The sequence below is a fragment of the Pongo abelii genome, chromosome 12, assembly GCF_028885655.2.
Source record: "Pongo abelii isolate AG06213 chromosome 12, NHGRI_mPonAbe1-v2.0_pri, whole genome shotgun sequence".
Lineage (NCBI taxonomy): Eukaryota > Metazoa > Chordata > Mammalia > Primates > Hominidae > Pongo > Pongo abelii.
Genome location: NC_071997.2, coordinates 94,924,389 through 94,945,986, shown reverse-complemented (window position 1 = coordinate 94,945,986; position 21,598 = coordinate 94,924,389). Strand labels below are relative to the sequence as shown.

Genomic DNA, 21,598 nt, shown 5'->3' with positions numbered 1-21,598 from the left:
GTATTCCAGAGGATTTGATAGGTTGTGTTACTATTGTCGTTAAGTTTGAATAATTTTTTAATTTTCATCTTGATTTCATTTTTGACCCAATGCTCATTTAGGAGCAGGTTATTTAATTTCCATTGCATTTGCATGATTTTGAAGGTTCCTTTTGGAGTTGATTTCCAGTTTTATTCCACTGTGGTCTGAGAGAGTGCTTGATATAATTTCAATTTTCTTAAATTTATTGAGGCTCATTTTGTGGCCTATCATATGGTCAGTCTTGGAGAAAGTTCCACGAACTGTTGAATAGAATGTGTATTCTGCAGTTGCTGGATGGAATGCTCTGTATAAATCTGTTAAGTCCATTTGTTGCAGGGTATAGTTTAAATCTATTGTTTCTTTGTTGACTTTCTGTCTTGATGACCTGTCTAGTGCTATCAGTGGAGTATTGAAGTCCTCCGCTATTATTGTGTTACTGTCCATCTCATATCTTAGGTCTATTTCCTACTCAACATACCTTCCATGACTTCTACTGTCTATGAAGAAACTCCAAACTCCTTAACTTGGTGTGTCCATTGTGTTCAGGTCTCACTAACTTGGGGGCTAAGATGGTCACATTTTCTTTAATGGCCAATTATGATGATATGCTATTGGCAGGCAATCCAGGATATCCCCAGTTTCTGTGCCCCTTGGAGCCAAGAATATCCTCTCCCAATCTTAGGCCCATTCTTTAAATCCTCATTTTCTGTCTGTCTTTACAGGGTGTGATTCATAGGGACAATGACCCAAAAAGATATAGCCCTGCTTTCCCCTGGATTCACAGTTTTATCCCAGGGATATTTTGCATTGCAACTTGCCTTCAATTTGACCATGGAGTCTAATACTTCATGGTAATATTTGATATTTTCTGCCTCTCTCACATCCATTTCTTTAAATCCGTGTGTAATCATGGGATTCAGAACTGAAAAGAACCTTAGTAATCATTGAGTCAAACTTCCTGGTATTTTAAGTAAAGAGATAGAAAATTCAAGTGACTCACTTACATGATAGTTACTTGGCAATAGAGTTAGTATTTATGATTTGTTTTCTTAATTTCTGGTTCAAAATGCTTCCTTGAGACCACCCAGTATCTTATAATTAGGTAACTTAAAAGGAACTTATAGGTAAATGAAAGATCTAAGTTTGCATACTGGATAATTGTCCCTTCATTTTTCTGTCTATTAAGATTTAATTTTCATATATAGGTGCCTAATGACAAGATACCCCCATATCTGACAGAGGTAAAATGTATCATTTTTGAATGAGATTAAACAAAGATAGCCTATATTGGCTACTCTCTCCACTGTCTACCTGTATGACTCAGTATGGACTTTAGGGTCAATCTGTGCTAAAAATTGTGGGGCTACAGGCTGGTGGGGAGTTATGAGTGAGGTTCCCTTTTCAGGTGTGTCTCTTCCCCTGGTCAATGTCTGTAGAGGCTGTGTTCTATTCATTCTCATATTCCCAAAGCCTCACACAGTACCAGCTCAGAGTAAGGACTTGAGAAGTGTGTGTTGAGCAGAGAGGAAATGTCGAAAGAACATTCCCTTTTCCTCAGGCAGAGATGATGGCACAGAAAAGGAGCATAAGAGATGACCAGGGACATACTGAGTTGGTGAGGGGGAGGTCGGAGAGTAAAGAAAGGGGATGTTTCATGTTTTAGTTATCTATTGCTGTGTATAAACATTACTTTTAATGGGAAAACCGCATTACTTTTGCGCCAACCTAATACCACCAAACTTAGGAGCTCAGAGCAATAATAGTTTCACTATTCCGTGGGTCTGTTGGGCTCAGCTGAGTGGTCCTTTTGCTACGTACTATATTGGCTGTCGTCACTCACAAGGCTGCACACCTGGCAGCTCCATCTAAGATGGCCTTCTCCTCCAGGGCCTCTCTGGGCACAGCTTCATACCATTCCATACTCGAGCCTGAGTTTCTTAAATGGGGGCTGGAACCTAGAGGGCAACAGTAGAGCTGTCAGCTCTCTTAAGGCATAGGCCCAGAACCAGTAAGGCATCACTTCTGTAACATTCTATTGACCAAAACAAGTCAAAAAGCCAGCCCAGCCAAGGGGTGGATAGACTCTACTTCCTGATGGAAGGAGTGGCGTGCATGCACAGAAATGGAGGAACTGTTGCAGCCATGTTTCTGACAAACTGCTACAAGGGAGGAAAAGGTTGTATGTAGTGCCTTGACTAAGGCCCCAGTGGATACATGTAATGCAGACACCATCTGTCTTTAAGAGAAATGTAACTGTCTAAGACTATTAAGGAAGCAAATATGCTTTATCACCTTATGTTTCTGAATTAAGAAATGCCTTACCCTGAACACTAATGTGTGCCCCCAACAGGGCTTTTCAAGATATTAGCTCTGAGGGTAAGAGTATAATAAAGATACTCGGCTACTGCAACTTTTCTTTAGAGAGAGCTAGGGCTTTAAATGAAAGCACTAAATTTTCCTTGTCTGCAATAATGAGAAACCCTCAAATCACTCATGCAGCATAATTCAGAAGTTATAGGACAGTTTACAATGAAGCATTTTTATGAGCAATCAAACACAGCAGTCAAAAGATTTTTCCTTCTTTCAGTTTCAAAATGCTAAGACTTCCCAGCCACGTTTGTGAACAAAGGACAAAAAAGAACAGAGTATGCAGGGGAAAGAATCAGAAGGCCTGAGCTCCTTTGCAGACTCTGCTGTTCATTAGCTCCAGGCCAGGGCTGGTCACCCAGCTGCTCCTGCCTCTGTTCCTTCCTTTTTCAAGTAGGGATGGTAAAGTGGGATCTGCCTCACCTGGCCCTGCCTGCTTGGGAGGGTTACTGAGGGGCTGCTACACCATAGTAGGTGTAAACATTTTGAACACTTCAAGTGGATGTTGTTGTTGTTACTATGTGATCTCAGAAAATGACTAGGTACATATGCTAATAAAATATCTGTCAATATCTAAGATTTGTCAGTATCTGTGAATATTGCTGGTATCTTTGTAGAGGCTTTGTTTTTATTGTTTTAAATTACAAAGTTACACATGAATTAAGCTAATTAAATAAAGTTCACATATATATAAGGCAAGAAATAAAACCTTTTCTACATCTCAACTGTCCCCATCCCCCTCCCTTCTCAGAGGTAACCACAGTTGCACTTGATGTACATTTGCATATTCTTCCAGATCAGTTCTAAACTTTTTCTTATTGTTGTTGTTTAAGAGATAGTGTCTTGCTCTGTTGCTCAGGCTGGAGTGCAGTGGCGTAATCACAGCTCACTGCAGTTTTGACCTCCTGGACTCAAGCAATCCTCCTACCTCAGCCTCCTGAGTAGCTAGGATTACAGGCTGCACCACCACACCCAATTAATTTTTTAAATTATTTTTTGCAGAGGGGGTCTTATTATGTTGCTTAGGCTGGTCTCGAACTCTAGGGCTCAGGTGATGCTCCTGCCTCAGTCTCCCAAAGTGTTAACAGGCATGAGCCAGGGTGCCCAGCCCAGTTCCATACTTTTAGAATACGTACAAGCACAGAAACACAATTTTTACATAAATGGTATGTATTAATATGGATTTGCATAAAATTTGTAGATAATTTTTTCAGAAGTCAATGAAATATTTTGCAAAGAATTTGCCAAATTAAAGTATTGGCTAAAGGCTTCATACCTTAACTGCAGATACTGCTTGCTAATCTCATGCATATAGATTGTTTTCCTCTTATTACTTATTTGGAATATGTTTTATTTTACTATATGGAATGCATCTTTGTAAAGATTCTTTAAAACCTTTCAGAACAAGAATTGAAACACACACATAAACTTATCACGTGTCAGTGGCTTCTGTCTCCCCTTCTCTTCCCTTGATTACTTTGCGTTTTCTAAGCAAAACTTTCAAGCTGACAACAACAAGCAACTTTTCCCTTCCTCTGCCTCTAATATTTTTCTGGGTCATTCACAGTTCGCAGAGTGGCTTTTACCTCAGATAACCCCTTTCTCATACACACGTCCAAATCCACTTTTGAATTCCTCTAATATTCTTGTTTAGTTACCTCAGGGAAACCTTTGCTTTTCAGCCCCTCCCCAACTCACTCACTTGGCTAAAAAACATGGCCCCCTTTGACTTCTGTTAGTAATAAATCTGTATTAATAAAACGCCTGTTTGCTAATTTACTCATGCTATCAATACATCTGGAATACCTACTGTGTGCCAGGCATCATGGATCACTGGGTTATGCGAGAACATGTCAAGGGGCCTGGCCCAGTTTAGGGGGTCATGGAAACATTCTCTGAGAAAACGTGGACTTGAACTGAGATCTAGGGAGGAAGATAAGGAGGAGGAAGTAATTAGATGAATAGTGCTTGTGTGTGTGTTTGTGTGTGTGAGTGTGTGTGTGTGTGTGTGTGTGTAGGGAATAGAGATGGGGGAACATTCCAGACAGAGGCTGAGCATACCCAGTGGTCCTGCAGTGGGGAGAAACCTAGGACTTGCAGAGAATCAAAAGGACATTGTGATCTGACCATAGGGAGCAGTGGGGATGACAGTGAGAAATTAGGTTGAGGAGATAGGCAGGGTCATGTATCACAGATTGTGAAACATAGGTCAGCTGTGTTAAGGGTTTTAGCCTTCAAATGTGAGAATGAAAAGGCATCAAAAGATTTTAAACAGGAGTGTGTGTGCCTGCATGTCAGTGTGCGTGCATCTGTGCATGTGTGTGTGTATGTGTGTGAGACAGAGAGCTGATCAGATTTGCATTTTAAAACAATAATTCTGATAGTGTGGAAATCAAGTTGGAGAAGTGCAAATGTGGATGCAGGGAGACCAATTTGAAAAGATTCAAGTAAACATAGGCAGTAAATTATGAGGGTTAACGGCCTCTGGTGATCTTAAAACTACCCAGATATGTCCTTTAAAATCCTCAAAACTACCCACTTATCGACTCATGCTGTGATACTTAAATCCTTTTCAAGCACTTAAGTATTTTAAGATAAAAATGTGAAGAACCTATTGCTCAATTTATGGTCGTTCATATTACAACCCAAACATTGCCTACTATTTTCAATATAAACCTCTGGGTGGGGGGTCTTGCCATGGTATGTCCTTGCCAGGGAAGGCGGATGGGGAGGGTTCCAGTGAGGCAAGGCAGGGTGCTAGGGGCAGGAGGTCCCTCTCTGAGCACCTGGAGGCCGTCAGGGTGGCCTTACCTTGGTGTGCTTACCACAGCTTAGGGCAGGAGCCTCAAAACTTAATTCATTACCTTCCTGCCCCAACTGCCCTAGATTTCTCCAATTTTATTTGAAATAATTTATTCATGATACAGATTTTAACATGGTCATACTTTCAATAAATACGCTTGAGCCATTTTTTTGAGGAGGCAACAATTTTTTTAAAAGTCTATGCAATATGACCGAGAATTCCCAGAGCACACAATTTTGCAGTGAAAGAGGCATATGGAAATCAGGAGTGTATTTCATTCTTGTCTTCAACTAAAGGTTTAACAGCAATATTAACTATAATGGAGATGAATGAGCTCTTGCAAACAAGAATCAACAATTGCCAGTTAAGTGTTGTTTTTGAGAAATAATTCTGATTCAATCAATGCATTAAAATATTTTAAGATAAATTCTGCTGAAGAAAACTAAGAATTGTGCTGTCCAGGTAACAGAGTTAAAACAAATCTTCACTAATTTTTGTTTCACAGGATAGTGAAATAAAAATTATTTTATTTAGTTTTTTAACCATGGTTTAATGTATATATATTTTTCAGCCTCCAATTGTGTTTCCTTTACCGTAGTATTTCTCGGCTTTTCTTTCCAGAATGGTTGAATAATTTATGATGGATTCTATGAAGAAATAGATTTCAAAAACAAGGAAAAATTTTAGATTGGCAAATGGTTCTGCTTGGAAATACATCTTCTACTGAGGTTGGAGGCCGACGAGGAAAAGTAAAAACAATGAGGGAGGAAAAGCAAGAAAAGAAACAATACGCTACAGATAAGCAATGAACAATTTTGTTTCCTGGGGAAATGCAGAATTTTCTGTTTTCTAGAGATGTGGCCAACTGGGAATAACACCTTCCTTGTCTTCCAAGCCACAGATGTGGGTTTTTCCAGTCCTAACTTGGAGGAAAAAAATTAGGTTGAAGATATACACACAAAATTCATACTCTGGGTTTCCCACCAAAACATGGAACAGAAATGGGAGACAACCAGGTAGAGAGCATTGGCTCTGGAGTCATCCAAACCCGCGTTGACTACCAGTTATAAGCAGTGTTTTGTCCTTCAAAATTCCTCGGGCTTCCGTTTCCTCATTCGTAAAATGAAATGACTTTGCAGGGCTATGGTGAGAAAATACATATGTGTGGGAAGATAGTCTATCAATGTAAGTGTATAAATATCTCTATAAAAATCTCTCTATATACAGATAGCAGTATTTATCTCCATATCTATATTTATATCACATAGTCAGCACTCAATGGCTAGATGCGTTGGTTATTATTATTGTCTCAAGGTAAGATTGGCTTAGAGTTGTAGTGGTAGGCTGAGTAATGATCCCCCAAAGATGTTCGCATCCTAAAGCTTGGAACCTGTGAATCTTGCCATATATGACAAAAGAGGCTCTGCAGATGTGATCAAGTTGAAGATCTTGAGACGGGGAGATTATACTGAATAATCTGAGTAGATTCAATGCAAACACAAGGGTCCTCATAAGCAGGATGCAGGAGTCAGAGTCAGACAGGAGGAGGTGTGATGACAGAAGAGAGGGACAGAGAGAAAGAGATTTGAGGATGCTGGCTCTGAAGATGGAGGAGGGGGCCATGAACCTGTTGGAGCTTCCCCCACAATGACTTCTCTCTGGGGGTTCATCTGTTGAGAGTCACAATCGCAATTTTACAGGAGCTGGAGCTTTGCAGGGAGACCCTGAAGACACCCAGAGGGAGGCTCCCCAGTACTGTCTTTGGAGACTTGCAGGCAGGTGCCTTGTCCTCTCTATCACCAGCAAGTAAACTGCAACTGGCCCTGCACCTCCTTTTGAGATGACTTGGGATTTGATGGGAGCTCAGGGAGCCAAGGAAGGCAAAGAGAGGCAGGAGCCCAGCCACACACATTGCAAGTGGTGGATTGCTGGCTGTGGTTTTCCTGGAAGGCTCTTAAATGGCTTTCAGGACATTCTTTGTTGGGGCCCTACATTCTTTGGCAGGGCTATCATGACTTAAGGGGTGTGGCCAGCAAGCCACATCCTCAGGGTGTTTTGTGGGCTGCTCTGCAGCGTGGCATAGGGACCCTGGCTTAAGAGACCTGCTGCTCTCTAAATCTATTACTCAGGAAGTGTTTGGCCTTTTTCTGCTTATTCTGGTGAAAACATATCTCCAGTTTCCCACTGTGAAAAAGACTTTGTCCTAAAATTTTGGGGAACTGTTATTTAGAGTCCTTACACCTGCTAAGATACCTCCCCAAGTCCCAAAGGCCAAAAAATAAAAGGCAACTTTCTACCCCAAGCAATGATTCAGCCACTATGGTCAGACAAGTGGTCATCATCCTGGTCTGTAACATCTTGCTCACTCCTTAGTGCTCCCATATACAGTCATAGTCTATAGCTGCATTAAAGCACTTGTTTCAACATTTTGAAATTGTGCTTTCTCCATCCCTTAGAATCCATGCATTCTTCAGTGCTGGGATCACATCTTACAGAGCTTGGTATTCCCAGAGATTAACATGGTGCTTGTCACGTAAATTATTAATAAATGTTTCTTAGATGAACAAACTTTACCTCTGTAGTAATTTGTGTAGCTGGATCCACTCGATGTAGTTGCTTTTCTAAAAACTGAGGTATAATTTACATACAATCTACCAGAAAGTGTTAAGTATTCAGTTCAATTATTTTGAGAGTTGAATATATCATGACAATTGACTATGCCAAACAAGAGGCAACCACTGTTCATGTCTTTTTTTTTAACCAGAGATTAATTTTGCCTAGTTTTAGACTTTATAGAATTGATTTATATATTATACAGTTTTTGTGCAGCTTCTTTCACTTAGCATAACTGGAAGTCTCAAGTTTTATTCATACTGTTACATCATCAATAATTTTTTTCTTTTTCCTTTTTTTTTTGAGATGGAGTTTCACTCTTGTTGCCCAGGCTGGAGTGGAGTGGTGCAATCTCGGCTCACCACAACCTCTGCCTCCCGCGTTCAAGTGATTCTCCTGCCTCAGCCTCCCAAGTAGCTGGGATTACAGGCATGCACCACCACGCCTGGCTAATTTTGTATTTTTAGTAAAGATGGGGTTTCACCATGTTGGTCAGGCTGGTCTTGAACTCCCGACCTCAGGTGATCTGCCCGCCTTGGCCTCCCAAAATGCTGGGATTACAGGCGTAAGCCACTGTGCCCGGCCAGTAATTTTTTTTTTCTTTTTGACTAGTATATATCTATTGACTAATACATATCTGTTTCCTTTTGACTAATATTCAATTTATGAATATGCCAGAGTATGTTCATCCACCTTCATACTGATGAACATTTGGGTTGTTTCCAGTTTGGGCTGTTATGGAAAAGCTCCTTTGAGTATTCTTGTACAGTTCTTTTTGTGGACATATATTTTCATTTATTTTGAGAGATATTGAGGATGGAATTGCTGGTTGTAGGATAGATGAAGAAGTTAACTTTATAAAAATCTGACAAACTATTTTCCTAAGTGGTTGTACTATTTGCATTCCTACCAACAGTGTTTGAGAGTTCCATTTCTCCACATCCACATCAACTTTTGGTATTGTCTTACCTTTACATCTGAGCCATTTTGATAGGTGCAAAATGACATCTCATGGTGTTTTAATTTGCATATCAGTGATGATTAATGATGTGGAAAACACTTTCATGTGCTTATTCCTTCTTCTTATACAGTTGTACCCACTTATCCCTGGGGGATTCATTCTAAGAACCCCAGTGGCTGCCTGAAACCAAGGATGTTACTGAACTCTGTATGTACTATTTTTTAAAAGTCTGATAACTAAGGCAGCTACTAAGGGGTGGGTAGCATAGGCTGTGGATATGCTGGACAAAGGGATGATTCAGGACCCTGGTGGAACAGAGCAGGATGGCTCAAGATTTCATCATGCTACTCAGAATAGTGGACGATTTTAAACCATGAATTGTTTATTTCTGACATTTTCCATTTAGTATTTTCTGACTGTGGTTTACTGTAGGTGACTGAAACTGGAAAGTGAAACCAAGGATAAAGGGAGGGACTACTGTCTGTATCTTCTTTTGTGAAATGACAGCTTCAATCTTTTTCCCATTAAAAAAATTAAATTGTCTTATTATTGATTTGAAGGAGTTCTTTATATACAATGGATACACGCCCTTTGTCAGATGTATGTACTGATCTGCATATTCATTTTCTTTTTTTTTATTATTATTATACTTTAAGTTTTAGGGTACATGTGCACAATGTGCAGGTCAGTTACATATGTATACATGTGCCATGCTGGTGTGCTGCACCCATTAACTCGTCATTTAGCATTAGGTATATCTCCTAATGCTATCCCTCCCCCTTCCCCCCACCCCACAACAGTCCCCAGAGTGTGATGTTCCACTTCCTGTGTCCATGTGTTCTCATTGTTCAATTCCCACCTATGAGTGAGAACATGCGGTGTTTGGTTTTTTGTCTTTGCGGTAGTCTACTGAGAATGATGATTTCCAATTTCATCCATGTCCCTACAAAGGACATGAACTCATCATTTTTTATGGCTGCATAGTATTCCATGGTGTATATGTGCCACATTTTCTTAATCCAGTCTATCATTGTTGGACATTTGGGTTGGTTCCAAGTCTTTGCTATTGTGAATAGTGCCGCAATAAACATATGTGTGCATGTGTCTTTATAGCAGCATGACTTATAGTCCTTTGGGTATATACCCAGTAATTGGATGGCTGGGTCAAATGGTATTTCTAGTTCTAGATCCCTGAGGAATTGCCACATTGACTTCCACAATGGTTGAACTAGTTTACAGTCCCACCAACAGTGTAAAAGTGTTCCTATTTCTCCACATCCTCTCCAGCACCTGTTGTTTCCTGACTTTTTAATGATTGCCATTCTAACTGGTGTGAGATGGTATCCCATTGTGGTTTTGATTTGCATTTCTCTGATGACCAGTGATGATGATCATTTTTTCATGTGTGTTTTGGCTGCATAAATGTCTTCTTTTGAGAAGTGTCTGTTCATATCCTTTGCCCACTTTTTGATGGGGTTGTTTTTTTCTTGTAAATTTGTTTGAGTTCATTGTAGATTCATTTTCTTAATGGTATCTTTTGGTATGCAGAAATTTTTATTTTAATGAAAACCAGCTATCATTTTTCATAGTTAGTGCTTTTTGTGTTGTCTAAAAAAATTTGCCTACTCCAAGGTTGAAAAGTTACTCTTTTATGCTTTCTACTAGAAACTTTATTATTCTAGGTTATATTTTGTTCTATGTTTATCTCAAACTATCTTATTGTATGGAGTGTGACAGGAGTCAAGTTTTTTGTTTGTTTTTTATATGGCCATCCAGTTGTTCCAGCACCACTTGTTAGCAAGTCTTCTTTTCTTCATGAAATCACCTTGTCACATTCAGTTAAAAATCAGTTGATTCTAATCTTGATGTGAACCTAAAACTACTCTAGTAAAGCATTTTAAAAAATTGATTAACTCTATAAATGTGAGTCTATTTCTGGATTCTGTTCTCTTGATGTATTTGTCTATCTTCATGTCAGTACTACAATGCATTGATTAGTCTAACATATTCAGTTTTAGAACCGGGTATTATAAATCTTCCAACTTTAATTTTTTCAAGATTGCTTTGGCATTTTCATATCAGTTTTAGGCTCAGCTTGTAAATTTCTCTAAAAAGTCCTACTGCAATTTTGATGACTGTGTTAAATTCACAAATAAATCTGAGGAAAATAAATATCTTAACAACATTGAGTCTTCTACTTCATAAACATTGAATGTCTCTCCCTTTTGTCTGGGTTTCTTTAATTTCTCACATCAGTGTTTTACAGTTTTTTACTGTAGAGAAATTGTACACCTCTCTTAGCTTTTTCCTATTTGATATTTTTTGATACTATTGCATATGGTATTTTTTACATGTTGTTTTCCAATTGTTTACTGCTGGTATATAGAAATAGAATTGATTTTTATATATTGACCTAGGTAAATTCATTACTTAGTTCTTATAGTTATTTTGTATCCATAGTTTTCTATACAAACAATTTTGTCATCTGCAAATAATGACAGTTTTACTTTTCTCTTTATACGAATTTACTTCTTTCTTTCCTTTATCTATATGCCTTCTATTTCTTTTTCTCCTCTTATTGTGTTGGCTAGAACTGCCAGTTAAATATTAAGTAGAAATGATGAAAGTGAAAGTCCTTGCCTTGTTCTTTATCCTAAAAGGAAAAATCAGTAAGTATTATATTAGCTGTAGGTTTTAAGAGATCCTTTTTAGCAGTTTGAAGAAGTTCTTGTCTATTTCTAATTTGCTCAAGAGTTTTTATCATGAATGGAGGTTGACTTTGGTCAAATGTTTTTTTATGCATCTACTGAGATCATTGTATAGTTTCCCTCTATTCTTTCACTGACTAATTTTCAGATGTGAAACCAATCTTACATTTCTTTAAAAACCTTCACTTGGTCATGATGTGTATTTTGGAAATATATGATTGGATTAGTTTTGCTAATCTTTTGTTAAGGATTTTTCAGCTGTGCTCATAAGGAATATTGGTTTGTGATTTTCTTTTCTTATAATGTCATTGTCGGTATTTGGCATTGGCAGTATGCTGGCTTCATGGGAATTATTCTCTCCATCTCTATCTTTGAGAGAACTTGTGTTGAGTTGGTATTATTTCATCCTTAAATGATAATAGATTTCATTGGTGAAGTCACCTAGATCTCAAGTTTTCTTCATAAAAAAATTTTGATAATAAATTCAATTACTTGAATTGACATAAGAATATTTATGTTTTTTATTTCTGTTATATATTTTGGTAAGTTGTTTTTAAAATTATTTTTCCATTTCACCTTAATTGTTTAATTTATTGACTTAAAGTTGTTCATAATATTTCCTTGCTATCTTTTTCATAACTATAGGGTCTGTAGAAATACCCTTTTTTTTTTCATTTCTAACACTGGTAATGGGATTTTCTGTTTCACTTACCAGTCTTGCCCTGGGTTTCATTAATCTTTTTTTTTAAAACACACTTTTAACATTGTTGATGTTCTCTTTTTGTCAATTTTCTGTTTTATTAATTGACATTCTTACCATCATTTTTCTTTCTTATACTTTGGGTTTTAGTTGTTATTTTTCTAGCTTCTTCGTGTGAAGGCTTAGACAATTGATTCTATACCTCCCTTTTTTAAAAAATTGGATGCTATACATTTCTCTCTAAGTACTTCTTTAGCTACATCTCACAAATCTTGATAAGTTGTGTGTTCATTATCATTCAGTTCAAATGATTTCAAATTTCCTTTGTAATTTCTCCTTTGACCATATGTTATTTAGATAGATAATGTTTAATTTTCAAATATTTGGGTTTTTTCAGGTATCTGATGGTTATTGATTTCCATATTGTCATTATGGTCATAAATGTACTCTGTATGGTTTCAATCTTTTTAATTTTAATGAGTCTTATTTTCTGGCTCCGCATTTTTGATCTGTCTTGGTTAATAGTTCATGCAAAGTTAAAAACAATGTATATTTTGCTGTTGTTAGGAGTGGTGTTTTGTAAATGTTGATTAGGTCAAATTGGTTGACAGTGTTGATCAAATATTTTTAAATTATACTCTTCTCCCTACTTTTTAAATCAGTTACTCAGAAAGTGATGTTAATGTGTTTAACTATGACTGTAGATTTGTCTTTCTCTCTTATTAATTCTACTTGGTTTTGCTTCGTATATTTTAAAGCTATTTTTTTCTCTCATCTTTTTCCATTCATTTATCCTGCTTTTTCTGCTCTCTTTCAGGTGAATCACATATTTTTCAATATCCCATTTAATCTCCTGTATCAACCTTTAAGCTCTATCTTTTTGTAATACCTCTGTGAGATTTTTTGGAGTTATTTTAGATATTATACTATGCATATTTAAATCATCTTAATCTACCTTCAATAATATACTACTTCATAATCAATGGAAGATACTTCCAATTGAATAATTTCATTAATTGTCCTTCTACCCTTTGTGCTATTTTAAAAAATATTTTACTTCTACATGTGCTATAAATTCCACAATACATTATTTTTGCTTCATTCAGTAATCTTTTAAAGAATTACATATGTATGTATCTATATACAGTCTATATATACCTATATATATTTATTGATATAAATACATATCACTTAAAAAGAAAAGGTTATTTTACATTTACCCAGGTATTTACCCTGCCTATTGTTCTTCATTCTTTTAAAAAATTATTTCTTGTACAATAAGTCTTCTAGAAATAAATCCTCTCAACTTTTGTCTTTCTGAAAATACCTTTTATTTTACTTGAATTTCTAAAGGATATTTTTATAGAATTCTAGGCTGACAATTTTCTCCTTTCAATACTTTAAAAAATGCTATTCCATATTCTTCTGAATTCCATTTTTTTCTCTAAGTCAGCCTTCATCTGTATTGTTTTCCGCCACATGTAATCTGTCTTTTCCCTCTGGGTGCTTTTAAGATTTGGTCTTCATCTTTGGTCTTCAGCAACTTGACTGTGATATGCCTAGATTGATTATCTCTGCTCTCACTGCTTTCCTTGTAAACAGCATTTTCTGAGGATGGAAAACGTGGCCCACTCCTTCCAGGAAAGTGGCTAGCAAAACCTATCTGGGTCTGCAACCTTGGGATACTTGCTGGAATGTTTTCAATTTAATGGGCTCCCTGGTGTTATTGCTCTTGCTTAGTTTTGTTGTTGTTAGCTTTGGTGTAAAGAGCTGGCATTTGTTGGTGAGTGTCTTAGTCCCTTTTTTACTGCCATAACAAAATAGCTCAGACTGGGTAATTCATAGACAGCATCAAGTTATTGCTCATAGTTATGCACTCTGGAAAGTGTAAGACCAAGGTTCAGTGTCTGAAGAGTGTCTGGTCTCTGCTTCTAAGATGTCTCTGTCCTCACATGATGGAAAAGCAGAAGAGCAAAGAGGAGCTAGTTAGTTCCCTTGAGCCCTTTTATAAGGGCATTAATTCATTTATGAGGTAATTGATGTTTTATAATACAGATTCAAATATGTAACAGGAAGCCTGCCACATTTCATTTAATCTAAGATGCTGTTGATTGTAAAGCCATTATTTTATATACTACTATGAAAGCAAAAAGTTGTCAACTAAACTGACATGTCAACAAGTTTCAGATTTAGATGGATATGAGATATTAAAAAGTGAATAAAAGATAGTTTATCACTCCACCAAGTGTGGTTTCTGGACTAGCATCACTAGTATCATGGATAGTAGCCATGCAAATTATCCAGCCTGTCCACCCCAGACCTACTGAATCAGAAGTTCTGGAGGTAGAACCCAGCAGTCTGGTGTAAGAAGCCCTCTGAGTGATTCTGATGCATGATAAAGTTTCAGAACCACTGAAATAGTGCATCTTAACCTCTCTGGAATGTGATATTTCAAAAAACTATTTCATAGATGCAGACATTTCTGCAAACATTTATTGAAAAGATATTACGTACAAGGCACTGTGCAGGATGCTCAATACAGAGACAGAGTTGAGTAGAACTTAGTCATTGCCAACCAGCAGTTTACAGTCTAGAAGTAGATTTGTAATTAAAAACTAAATGATCAAACATGATGTGTTGAGTGCTGTGACTGAGGTACCCCCAAAAGATAAGGAAACTCAAGGGAAGAAGAGGTAACTACTGAGTTAAATTTGGATGATGACTTCATGGTGGAGGTGACCTTGAAGCTGGGCCTTGAAAGGTATGCAGGATCTTATTTTTTGGAATACAAATAAATGAGAAATAATATTCCACAGCAGGCTCTTTCTCCCCAATGCCCTTCTTTTCATGTGTATTCATGAAAAAGTTAGAAATTAATTAGAAAGATATATGATCAAGAAATAACTATGACAATGGTTCTGCAAACCTTCCCTTTGGGCTCTCTGGAGATATGTTCTCCACCAGCACCCTGGTGTCAACAGAAATTCCTGTGAGTGCCAGAGAAAAACGCGAGCCTGAGCTGTTATCACTGGTAATACCCAAGAAGGAAATGCTGTTGATAAGAAGTGGACAGTGTCCTAGACCAAACAGTTTTTATGGGAACAGAAAGTGGAGAGAACCAAGAGACTAATTCCTGGTTTTGTGCATTTGGGGTCTAAGCAATGGCAACAGAGACGTTGTCCAATTTCACTGTCATGGAGGGGTTGGGATAATCTCATTTACATTATATCCGCCAGTTTTCTGGACACATGAAATTTAGAAGCACAGAACATCTGTGCTTAAAAGATAAGCTTAAAGTAACAAAGCAAAGGAAAATGGCAATTTTTTTTAAAGACCCCAGCAGCAGCATAATGGCCAATTTGGACTACGGTCCATTCTCTAATTCTTTAAACTGATTTCGGCACACAGCACTGTGTCGTATGTTTGTGCTGCTCACACATTTATGTAGGAGAGGTACAGCCTTTGGGTTTGTTGGAAAAGGTAAATATACCCCATGCAACTGCTTGTCCAAGAAGTGTTTCAACCACTTCTCATCAGCAAGAAGAGAAGGATTGTTAATGTGGGAACTGCAAAAGGTGTCTGGAGCTAAAGCTGTTCCTAAAGGTTCCAAGAACATCACACATTCAGGCTTGTTTCCAACTCCTGAATTTTGGAGACAAACGGAAAGCAAAGCTCTGATACAAGGGAACAGAGTGATCCTTGCTATGTCTTCTGGATGCTTCCTTTAGCCACAAACACTTTTTCTTTTCCATTTTGATTGGACATTAGCCCCCAACTCTCCAGCTCTCATCTCCCTCTCCCAAGAAGATGGACTTAAATAATATATTCCTTACCTGAGAGGGGTAGGATACAAAATACACAGGTCAAGTCTCAGTGACTCTGGATGCTTTTGGAAGAGCAACTTCCATCATCCCCTTCTTGATAAATCCTTTTGGCACACCTTTGGGATATGGACAGACTCTCCTACTCACTGTTCTACCACTTGAGGAAAGGAATCCTTATGTTAGATAGGAGGCCACGATGGACACAAAGAAGTACCCACAGCAAACTAAGCACAGCTTTCTCATCTGAAGCAAGATCATGTTTTGAGAAGTCATGGATTCTGTTTTTCTTCTTGTGGTGTCATGCTCAATTTATTCTCCAAAAGCTTATTTAACATGCCACTTGATGTTTTTGAACTGTATGTGATATACTTTATGAAGATTACAATTGCAGGCTCTCACATTACTCGTTTCTGCCTGTTAAAAATGAAGTGGATAAGAGAACATAAGATTTCAATATGGTCATACTATTTATACCTAGCAGGGAAGTGGAAGCAAGGAGGGATTTGCAATCTTAGTTTTGGATATTCAGGGAAAAGTATACATTTAGAAAATAAAACCTTAGCCAAACTGAGTTCATTGCTTTTTGCAGTGATATTTCGCAGTGAAGAACTCAAACGTCTTTAAAGCAGGGCATTATTAACAAGTGTTATCTTAATTAAAAACTAGACTTGGGCCTTGTGAGTCTTCCGTAGGTATCCACAAGGATTATGGAGGAGGCTTGTATGAATTGGTTGAGAGCCTGGGATTTGTGACCAGATAGGCTTGGGTTTAAATCCCATCTTTTTCATTTACTTGGGATTTGGAAAAGTTTCTTCAGTTCATCTGTGAAATGGAGATAATAACATCTAGCTTGTAGAGCTGTTAGAGCTGTTCTTGAGGTACAAACATATTAATGTTTCTAAATGTAGTACCTAGCCATGTGGTACATTCTCACCAAATGGTATTAAAACAAGGTGGCTCATACGTACATCATGGGCTCTATAATCCCTTAAAAACAGAGGACCTTTTTTTCCCCAATTAGCAGAGAACACACTCTGAAGCCATCCTCCATGAGAGGCTTATGGAAGGGAAATGTGTGGGAGAGGTGAGGTGGAGAGGAAAAAGAGCAGACAGCACAAGGCATTCTCTGAGTGCTCCAGCACAGCTGGCCAGAGGAGGGCTTTCTCCTTAACGATGATGCAGGAAGTTGGGGCAAAGTAGGCCACCAGTGCCCCCAGAGGGGCCTTGTCTCACCGTGGTATTCAACTGCTCTCTGTCACAAATCCCTGCTCATAGTGAAAGTGTTGTTAAGTGGATGTCTTGTGAAGAAACTCTTAAGCAAATGATGCCTTTAGGAAAAGCGAAAAGCAGGTTGAACAGTGGATCACTGTGACCAGGAGGTGAGGGGGTGATGCCATTTGCTTGTAAAGTAACAATGAATACAAACTTTCCAAACCACTCATCTGTTTTGCATGTGTAAAACTGGCATCTGAGCATGTCATTTGGCACAAAATCACATGGCATTAACGTTTTCATATGGATGATGAAAGTATATAAAAAGCAGTTGCAACATGGGAAGTTGATGTTGGCTTTGGCCAGTGGACTGTTATTCATTACAAGAGTGACAGCTGTGCTAAGGATGGCGCCTACCTTGCCCTTATTTCCCACTCTCAAAGAGGAGGTCATCATCATGCATTTCTCTGCCCACAAAAGCAGCATTCAGATCAGATGTATCCTTTAAAATCACAAAACTTGCCATGTCCTTGATTCACCTTGCTTTTTGGGACCACAACCAGATTGCTGAGATCTCTGAGCCAATGCTTTCCCCACCCCACCCCAGGCGAAAGCCTGCAGTTGAGGATGCAAGCAAATACACAGAAATAAACCAACCACGTGCCTCCTTTGGGAATCTGATTTGGCCTATGAGTATGGGCCTGAAAATAACTAGATGTTTAATTATGCATCTAAACTTAGCCCATGAATTTGCATGTGTAAGTAATCAGGGAACTATTTGCTTAGAAATGTGTTCCATTTCCTGTGTTTGCTCTAAAATCAAATTACTGAACAGCAGATAGGATTCTGAAATATCTTTTTAAAATGTGTTCTAGAATCCCACCGCTGTAGCCTGGGATCCACTTAGGTTAGACATCTTTTTGGGGAGGCTACCAATGGCAATCAAGGACAAAAGCCAAAGTAGGTAAAGTGACTGACGATGTGGTTCTCTTCTCCCTTGCTCTCTACCCCTATATAAACCAGGCTCATTCATAATAATTTTGTTCTCATTTTGGTAACCATAGTAAAAACGTTGAGTAGGCACATAGGCGGGGCATTATGAAGGATCAGGAACAGGGCCTGGTAGAATACTACCTGCTTCCAATTCATTCATTCACTCACTCACTCAAATATCTTCAAGTGCCTATTGTATACCAGATTGGAAATACAAAGATGAAAAAACATGGCCTCTGTTTTTAAGAAGGTAATAGCCTGAAGGGGGCTTTATACAGATGGTGACAATACACTGTGATAGGCACTGTTAGTATAGGTGGGAAAGATTGAATTATTGCATAGTAAGTAGTACTATTACATATCCACCCTTTCCATGGCCTCATAGAGTGTAGAATGTACTTCCCTGCCCTTGGCACTGGAGTTTTTTGGCCATGTGGCTTGCCTTGATCAGTGGGATACAAGCAGAGGCTTGAAATGGGCTTGCTAGGTTGGGCTTGAGTTCTTTTTTTTTTTTTTTTGAGACAGAGTCTCACTCTGTCATCCAGGCTGTAGTGCATTGGTGCGATTTTGGCTCACTGCAACCGCCGCCTCCCCAGGGTTTAAACAATTCTTGTGCCTCGGCCTCCAGAGTAGCTGGAATTACAGATGTGCACCACCATGTGCAGCTAATTTTTGTATTTTTAGTAGGAATGGGGTTTCACCATGTTGGCTAGGATGATCTAGAATTCCTGACCTCAAGTGATCCACCCTCCTCAGCCTCCCAAAATACTGAGATTACAGGTATGAGCCACTGTGCCCTACCAAGTCCTTGAGCTTATGCATCTCTGCCGGTGGAGCAAGGGCTATTCCAGCCAACCTGCAGATGGATGAATGATAAATAATGCTTCTAGTTGTATTACACTGAGATTTCATGATTGTTTATTTGTACAGCAAGAGCTGACAATACACTAGGACTACTGCAGGCAAATCTATGAGGGGCTTCAAATTCGGGCTTGAAGGTCTTGAGGAGGCTCCTGAGAAATGGTAATGACTAAGCTAAGACCTAAAGGTTAAGTGGTCTACAAGTGCATGTGTAGGTTTGGAGATGGCTGGTTATAGAGTGTAGAAAGAAGGGCAGACAGAAGGAATGGAGGTAAGAGAGAGCCTGGCTTGTCCTCTGAGCTATAAGTAGTGTAGCTTGGCTGGAGCAGGTAGAAAAGCCAACCTTACATAGGGCTACCAACCTGAAGAAAGAGGAAGGCTGGAATCCAGCAGCGTATTCAAGGTTGCTCTCACTGGACACTGGCCCCTGTCTGGTGTAGCATCACTGAGAATTTCTTTCACAGGAGTTTCTTATAGATAAAAGTTATTCAGAAGAAAGCTTCATGTCATTTTGACTTGTATTCATTTCCTATTACCCATTTTGAAAGGGATCTGTGGGGGCAATTCCAAGATGGCTGAATAGGAACAGCTCCAGTCTACAGCTCCCAGTGTGAGTGACGCAGAAGAGGGGTGATTTCTGCATTTCCAACTGAGGTACCAGGTTCATCTCACTGGGGCTTGTTGGACAGTGGGTGCAGGACAGTGGGTGCAGCCCACCGAGCATGAGCTGAAGCAGGGTGAGGCATTGCCTCATCTGGGAAGCTCAAGGGGTTAAGGAATTCCCTTTCCTAGCCAAGCAAAGCTGTGACAGACAGCACCTGGAAAATCAGGTCACTCCCACCCTAATACTGCACTTTTCCAATGGTCTTAGCAAACAGCACACCAGGAGATTATATCCCACGCCTGGCTTGGAGGGTCCCATGCCCACAGAGCCTCGCTCATTGCTAGCACAGCAGTCTGAGATCGAACTGCAAGGTGGCAGCGAGGCTGGGGGAGGGGTGCCCGCCATTGCTGAGGCTTGAGTAGGTAAACAAAGTGGGAAGCTCGAACTGCGTGGAGCCCACCGCAGCTCAAGGAGGCCTGCCTGAGTGCCTCTATAGACTCCACCTCTGGGGGCACGGCATAGCTGAACAAAAGGCAGCAGGAACCTCTGCAGACTTAAATGTCCCTGTCTGACAGCTTTGAAGAGAGTAGTGGTTCTCCCAGCAAGGAGTTTGAGATCTCAGAACGGACAGACTGCCTCCTCAAGTGGGTCCCTGACCCCCGAGTAGCCTATCTGGGAGGCACCCCCCAGTAGGGGCAGACAGACACCTCACACGGCTGGGTACCCCTCTGAGATGAAACCTCTAGAGGAACGATCAGACAGCAACATTTGCTGTTCAGCAATATTCGCTGTTCTGCAGCCTCTGTTGCTGATACCCAGGCAAACAGGGTCTGGAGTGGACCTCCAGCAAACTCCAACAGACCTGCAGCTGAGGGTCCTGAGTGTTAGAAGGAAAACTAACAAACAGAAAGGACATCTACACCAAAAACTGCATCTGTACGTCACCATCATCAAAGACCAAAGGTAAATAAAACCACAAAGATGGGGAAAAAACAGAACAGAAAAACTGAAAATTCTAAAAATCAGAGCACCTCTCCTCCCCCAAAGGAACGCAGCTCCTCACCAGCAATGGAACAAAGCTGGATGGAGAATGACCTTGATGAGTTGAGAGAAGAAGGCTTCAGACTATCAAACTTCTCTGAGCTAAAGGAGGAAGTTCAAACCCATGGCAAAGAAGTTAAAAACCTTGAAAAAAGATTAGACGAATGGCTAACTAGAATAACCAATGCAGAGAAGTACTTAAAGGACCTGATGGAGCTGAAAACCATGGCATGAGAACTACGTGACAAATGTACAAGCTTCAGTAGCCGATTCCATCAACTGGAAGAAAGGGTATCAGTGATTGAAGATAAAATGAATGAAATGAAGCGAGAAGAGACGTTTAGAGAAAAAAGAATAAAAAGAAATGAACAAAGCCTCCAAGAAATATAGGACCATGTGAAAAGACCAAATCTACATTTGATTGGTGTACCTGAAAGTGACGGGGAGAATGGAACCAAGTTGGAAAACACTCTTCAGGATATTTTCCAGGAGAATTTCTCCAACCTAGCAAGGCAGGCCAACTTTCGAATTCAGGAAATACAGAGAACGCCACAAAGATACTCCTCGAGAAGACCAACTCCAAAGCACATAATTGTCAGATTCACCGAAGTTGAAATGAAGGAAAAAATGTTAAGGGCAGCCAGAGAGAAAGGTCGGGTTACCCACAAAGGGAAGCCCATCAGACTAACAGCTGATCTCTCAGCAGAAACTTTATAAGCCAGAAGAGAGTGGGGGCCAATATTCAACATTCTTAAAGAAAAGAATGTTCAACCCAGAATTTCATATCCAGCCAAACTAAGCTTCATAAGTGAAGGAGAAATAAAATCCTTTACAGACAAGCAAATGCTGAGAGATTTTGTCACCACCAGGCCTGCCCTAAAAGAGCTCCT

At 39.3% G+C, this 21,598-nt stretch overlaps 1 protein-coding gene across 7 annotated transcripts in view; it reads right to left on the bottom strand.

Moving 5' to 3' along the window:
* The window catches only part of CDC42EP3 (CDC42 effector protein 3), a 95,445-nt gene that overhangs the window by 55,035 nt on the left and 18,812 nt on the right, over positions 1-21,598 (bottom strand). For 4 of the 7 annotated variants that reach the window (XM_063713468.1, XM_063713469.1, XM_063713467.1 and 1 more), the window contains 2 exons: positions 19,426-19,533; positions 16,007-16,411 (listed from right to left, as the gene is read on the bottom strand). The gene's annotated coding sequence lies outside the window, so the exon portion shown is untranslated. The remainder of the gene's footprint in view (positions 1-16,006; positions 16,412-19,425; positions 19,534-21,598) is intronic. The other 3 variants (XM_063713466.1, XM_063713470.1, XM_063713471.1) reach the window with 1 other exon arrangement.